Raw genomic sequence first — 6,300 nt, forward strand, 5'->3', positions numbered from 1 at the left:
GTGCACATGAGCCAAGCACGTCACAGCCCACTCTCGGGGCATGCAAATTGGGCATTGGGGCTTGCACCAATCGGGTAGCGACACGAGTCTCCTAAGCATATATAAGCAGTGCCTTTTCCTCTCTCGGGGTCCCTGTTCAAGAGAGCTGTACAATAAATGCTTGTTCGCAGAAGAATCCTGTTGCCCCGCGTCGTTCTTGCTGGCGAGACGTTGGGCGCGCGACACCTTACTGTAGCAATTTCCGGGGGACCCATTCACCATCTTGTTTCTGGCTTCTGCCAGTTTAGTGATGCGATTACAGGACTGCATCACTGCCCTCAACTCCGCAGGCTTAGCTATTCCCATTCATGGCAATGATCTGGACATTTCTCTTGCCCTGCCTGGCCACCAACACAGGTGGAAGGCCACAGGACTACCCTACCTCTGGTTAGTATGTGTAAAGCTGCCTTCAGTGTCTGGTGCCCAGGGGACCAGTTTGAAAGCTAGGGTTTTTTGGATAGTGACCAATCCCCTGCTTCCCAGTCATACTACAGACATCCCAGTATAAACACCGAAAACACCATGTCCTGAAGTACCCTCAAAATGATTTGCCACCTCTTGTCTAAACTGAGTTCAAAGAACCAGATGGCATTTTTAGAATGGTTTTGTAGGAAGCTGGTCAGTGCAGATCAATAGCCTATTCTTCCTTGGGAGAGGCTGGGGAAATGCTGGTGCTGTGGACCAAATGGGAAAACTGTGTTGAATATGTTGTTTTATACACTTCGTGGATGGCAAGAAATGAACATACCTCAGCCTACCTTCAGTTAGAAAATACCTTGGGGAAGAAGAAGCCCTATAGGAGTAGGTAAGGAGACCAAAGAAGGTAATACTGGCCTCCTCGCCAGTGTCCTAAGCCAATGGGTCCCCCAGGTAACTCAGACCATCTCATCTGCCCCAGGTAGAAGCCAGGCCATTCTCTCTGTTAATTCTCGTGCCCCATCCCCCTCACTCCCAACCCCTGGCCATCAACTTACAAGCTTCCTTGTCTCGTCAGTCCTGGCCCCTCTCCCAAAAATCCCCTGCTCCCAAATCCACCATCTTTCCTTGGGAGAACACCAAGAAATTTTGTGCCAAAATAGAGACCTCAGAGACTACCTGACCACCTGGTCGCCTGACCCTGACCTAGGAAGTAACCTAAAGAGAGTGAGACTTGAGTTGGAGTCCTAGCCATGTCTTCCTTAATTACACACCCAGGGCAAACAGCCCGTGTCTCTAAGCCCCATCTGTAGGTATAGTTGGGTGACAATACTTACCTCAGAAGGCTGTGTTAAGGGTTAAGTGGCAGAGTGGGGCTGGGGACTTAGCTCAGTGGTAGAGCGCTTACCTAGGAAGCGCAAGGCCCTGGGTTCGGTCCCCAGCTCCGAAAAAAAGAACCAAAAAAAAAAAAAAAAGGGTTAAGTGGCAGAGCATAAGAGCTTGCAAACAAAGCCTAGAGGACAGTATACTGAGGTGACTGTTGTCCAGAATTAAATTCTGCTTTCCATGATGGCCAGTTTTACAGACCAGGACTGGCAGGTGTAGGTGCCGAGAGCCCTGTTCTCAGATCTCCTCCACAAAATGGGCCATGGAGGAGCATGGGGGTAAATGTGGGAGATGGACAGGAGAAAGATTAGATGCCTTTTCTAAATCTTATCAGTTGATTAGATTGGTCTTTGAGTGAGCTTTGGGCAGAATGAAAAAGGAAATATATCTAGATCCCCAGAACCACAGTGAGGACCAACTCTTGAAAGTTGTACTCTGACTTATGCATGCACACATTAACAACAACAACAACATCATGATGATGATGATGATGATGATGATGATGATGATGATAAAGTAGAGTATAGAAGTACAAATTCAGATGGGGCCAGGCCAGCACCGTCCAGTAGAACCCTCTGTCCTAATGTTCCACCTCTGCACTGTTTAGGGCAGCTGGCTTCAGATCATGTGGGTTCAGAAATGTGCCCCACCGTTCTAAAGAAATGAATTTTACCAGGTAGTGGTCGTGCACGCCTGTAATTCCTGTACTTAGGAGGCAAAGGCAGGTGGATTTCTGAGTTCAAGGCCAGCCTGGTCTACAGAATGAAGTTCTAGGACAGCCAGGGCTACATAGAGAAACCTTGCCTCAAAAAACCAAACCAAAACAAAAACAAACAAAAGAACAGCAACAAATAATTGAGTCTTAGGAGGGATGGGGACAGAGTACTCACACAGCACGCAGGAAGCCCATGGCTCATTCCTAGCACTGCATAAATCAGGTATGATGGTACATGCCTGTATTCCCAGCACTCGGGAGGTGGAAGAAGAAAAGTAAGAAGTTTAAATTCAGCTGCCTGGCAAAGTGGAGGATGGCCTAGAACATGTGAGATACTGTGTCAAGACAAAGAAAACAGAGAGCCTGGGGAGGTAGCTCAGTGGGTAAGAATGCTTGCTGTGCGAGAATGAGGACCTGAGTCTAGACCCCCAGAGCCATGTAAAAAACACTCACGTACATCTGTAACCCCAGCTCTAAGGATGGGGAGGCAGAAACAGGAGGATCATGGGGCTTGTTGGCTACCAGCCTACCCAAGAGTAGGCTTCAGATTCAACGAGAGACCTAGTCTCTAGGAGATAAGGTGGAAAGTGATGGAGTAAGATGCCTAACGTGGGGTTGGGGATTTAGCTCAGTGGTAGAGCGCTTGCCTAGGAAGCGCAAGGCCCTGGGTTCGGTCCCCAGCTCCGAAGGAAAAAAAAAAAGACCCCCCCCCAAAAAAAGATGCCTAACGTCTTCCTCTGGCCTCTGTGTATACACCTGCCCACTCACTCCCAGTTTTCCTTAAATAGCCGTGCTACTAGTGGCTACGACACTATGCATCTAAAGATGCTCAGTTCGTACCTCTCAGGGGGACCAGAGATGCTGGCATGCATCATGATGTACCCAATGTCCCAAAGCTGCTGAAAAATCCAGGAAGACGCTTCTGCCCCCTCTACGGCTGCTCTCAATCAAGATGGGCTCAGGGAATGCTAGCCTGGGAAAGGACAGATTCTGCCCTAGATAGACATAAACAAAGAGCAGAAATGTTCTGGAAGCCCCACAGGGCTTGGCAGCCAGTTTAGGAAGTGCCGCTGTCCTTCCCCAACCCGAGATGCCCTTCACAATGGCCTGGCAGTGTATGTCCTTCCATCGTATGCAGGCAAAAGCTAGACAAGGGCAAAGGGACCACACCTGGGGTAGCCACAATCTCTGGGACCCTCCTTCTGACCAGCACAGTTGCTCTCTCCCTGACTAGCCCAGCTTGGCTGGGGAAGGCCACCTGTGGTGGGGGTGAAGGCCATCTCTCAGCTCAACCCAGATTCCCCCTGCACATTCCCTCAGCCTGCCCACACACAGACACCCAGGTGGAGGATCAGTTAATCCAGCTCTGTTTCCGGGGACTGGCACTCATATCTTCATTCACCAGGGGGAGTGAGCCAAGTTATGGGCAAGGCTGATGACATTTAAGCCCTCAGGAGCGGAGGTGGGTGGGAAAGAGTCCTGGCACCTCTTTCAAACCATCTGCTCCCAGTCAAACCACGTGAGTGCACCAGAGTGTTCCAGGCACCCTGAGTCCAGGCAGGAGCGGTGTCCAGCCTTGTTCCTTACCTCCATTCCCCCTTTATTCCCCCACCCCCTCCTGCTCTCTTCCTTTCTTTACCTCTTTAAGTTTTTAATCGAGGTATAGTGAACACAGAAAAGGACATGAACCATGAACATATTGAGTCTTCCCAGTCACCTCTGCTAGGTAACAGCCTGAAGATCAAGAAATAGAACAGGGGTGGAGAGGGTTCAGCAGTAAAGAGCACGCGTTCATCCAGAGAATCTCAACATTCCAGTGGTGATTCATAACCATCTGATGCCCTCATCTGACCTCCCTGGGCACTAGACACAGATGTGGTACACATACATACACGAAAGCAAAACTCTCATATACATAAAAATAAATAAACTATAAAAGAAGTAAATACACTGTGCTTGAGAATTCCCCTTCTTGTCCTTTATTGGCCATTACCCGAATCTTAGGGTTACTATTGCTGTGACAAAGCATCATGACCGGCTTGGGAGAGAAAGGGTTTACTTCAGATTCCGATCCACACCACAGTCCATCATAAAAGGAAGTCAGGGCAGGAAAACCGAAAGAAGGAACAGAAGCAGTTAGCAGTGGAAGAATGCTACTTACTGGCTTGCTCTCCATGGCTTGTTCAGCCTACTTCCTTATACCATCCAAGAGTACTCGCAGGGCTGGAGAGAAGGCTCACAGGTTAAGAGCACTGTCTGTTCTTCCAGAGGTTCTGAGTTCAATTCCCAGCAACCACGTGGTGGCTCACAACCATCTGTAATGAAATCTTCTGGCCTGCAGGCATACATGCAGGCAGAATGCTATATACATAATAATAAATAAATCTTTTTTAAAAAAAGATTTTATTCGTTTATTATATATAAGTACACTGTAGCTGTCTTCAGATACACCAGAAGAGGGCATCAGATCTCTTTACAGATGGTTGTGAGCCACCATGTGGTTGCTGGGAATTGAACTCAGGACCTATGGAAGAGCAGTCGGGGCTCTTAACCACTGAGCCATCTCTCCAGCCCCAAATAAATAAATCTTAAAAAAAAAAAAAGAGTACTTGCTAGATTAGCACCACCCACAATGGACTGTGCCCTTCTTTGTAGCAATTCTGTCAGACAGAAATCAATTTTTTTTTTTTTTGGTTCTTTTTTTCGGAGCTGGGGACCGAACCCAGGGCCTTGCGCTTCCTAGGTAAGCGCTCTACCACTGAGCTAAATCCCCAGCCCCAGAAATCAATTTTCTATAAACCTACCCCTAATTTTAAAATTATTATTAAATTGTCTATTATTGCTTTCTCTCGGGCCCGTGGCGCCGGCAAGATGGGTAAGTGTCGTGGTCTCCGTACTGCCCGGAAGCTCCGCAGTCACTGACGGGACCAGAAGCAGCATGATAAACAGTACAAGAGAGCCCACTTGGGCACAGCCCTGAAGGCCAGTCCGTTAGAGGGTGCCTCTCACGCAAAAGGAATTATGCTGGAAAAAGTAGAGGTTGAAGCCGAGCAGCCAAATTCTGCCACCCGGAAGTGTGTCAGGGTGCAGCTCATTAAGTACGGCAAGAAGATCACAGTGTTCGTGCCCAATGACGGTTGCTTGAACTTCATTGAGTCAAATGATGAAGTTCTGGTTGGTGGATTTGGTCGCAAAGGCCATGCCATGGGTGATATTCCTGGAGTCCGCTTTAAGGTGGTTAAGGTAGCCAATGTGTCCTTTTGGCTCTGTACAAAGGCAAGAAAGAAAGACCAAGATCATAAAATTTTGAAAATGGAAATAGAGTAATAAATTTTCATATCCTGAAAAAAATTGTCTATTATTTTAATTTTATGTGTTTATTTATTTATTTATTTCTACTTGTACGGGTGTTTTGTCTGCACTACATGTATTTAGTGCCCTCAAAGACTAGAATAGGGTGTCGGATCCCCTGGACTGGAGTTGTAGTTTGTTTTAAGCTGCCATGTGGGTACTGAGACTCAAACCTGGGTTCTCTGGAAGAGCAGCCAGTATTCTTAAACACTGAGATGTTATTTGTTTAATAATTTATTTTTATTATTTTGTGTGCATTGATGTTTTAGATGTGTATTTTATACACATTATATGTTTTATATATACACATTATATGTTTTATATGTGTCTGAGAGTGTCAGATCCCCTGGAACTGGAGTTACAGACAGTTGTGAGCTGCCATGTGGGTGCTGGGAATTGAACCTGGGTCCTCTGGGGGAACAGCCAGTGCCGCTGAGCCATCACTTCATCCCCAGTCACTGATGTGTTGCTGTTATTTAATTTCATTTGTATGGGTGTTTTGCCTGTACACATGTCTGTTCACCATGTGCATGCCTCATGTCCTCAAAAAATCAGAAGAGGGCACCAGATTCCCTGGGGCTGGAGCTACAGCAGTTGTGAGCATCCATGTGGGTGCTGGGTTCTCTGGAAGGGCAGCCAGTGCTCTTAACTGCTGAGCCATATGAGGTGGTTTGAATGGCCTCCATAGGCTCATATATTTGAATACTTAGTCACCAGGAAGTGGCACTATTTGAAAGGATTAGCGGGACTGGAGGCGTGGCCTTGTTGGAGGAAGTAAGTCACATTTTTTGAGGTTTCAAAAGCCCATGTCAGGCCCAATCTTTCTCTCAGCTAATTCTCCAACATCATGTCCTCTATGCTCCCTGTCATGATGATAATGGATTAACCTCTGA

General features: G+C 47.2%; 1 pseudogene; it reads left to right on the forward strand.

Annotated features, from left to right (window-relative positions):
- Positions 1-4,927: 4,927 nt before the first annotated feature.
- On the forward strand, positions 4,928-5,358 carry Rps23-ps4 (ribosomal protein S23, pseudogene 4; annotated as a pseudogene).
- The last annotated feature ends 942 nt before the right edge of the window (positions 5,359-6,300 follow it).

The sequence above is a fragment of the Rattus norvegicus genome, chromosome 1 (genome assembly GCF_036323735.1).
Source record: "Rattus norvegicus strain BN/NHsdMcwi chromosome 1, GRCr8, whole genome shotgun sequence".
Lineage (NCBI taxonomy): Eukaryota > Metazoa > Chordata > Mammalia > Rodentia > Muridae > Rattus > Rattus norvegicus.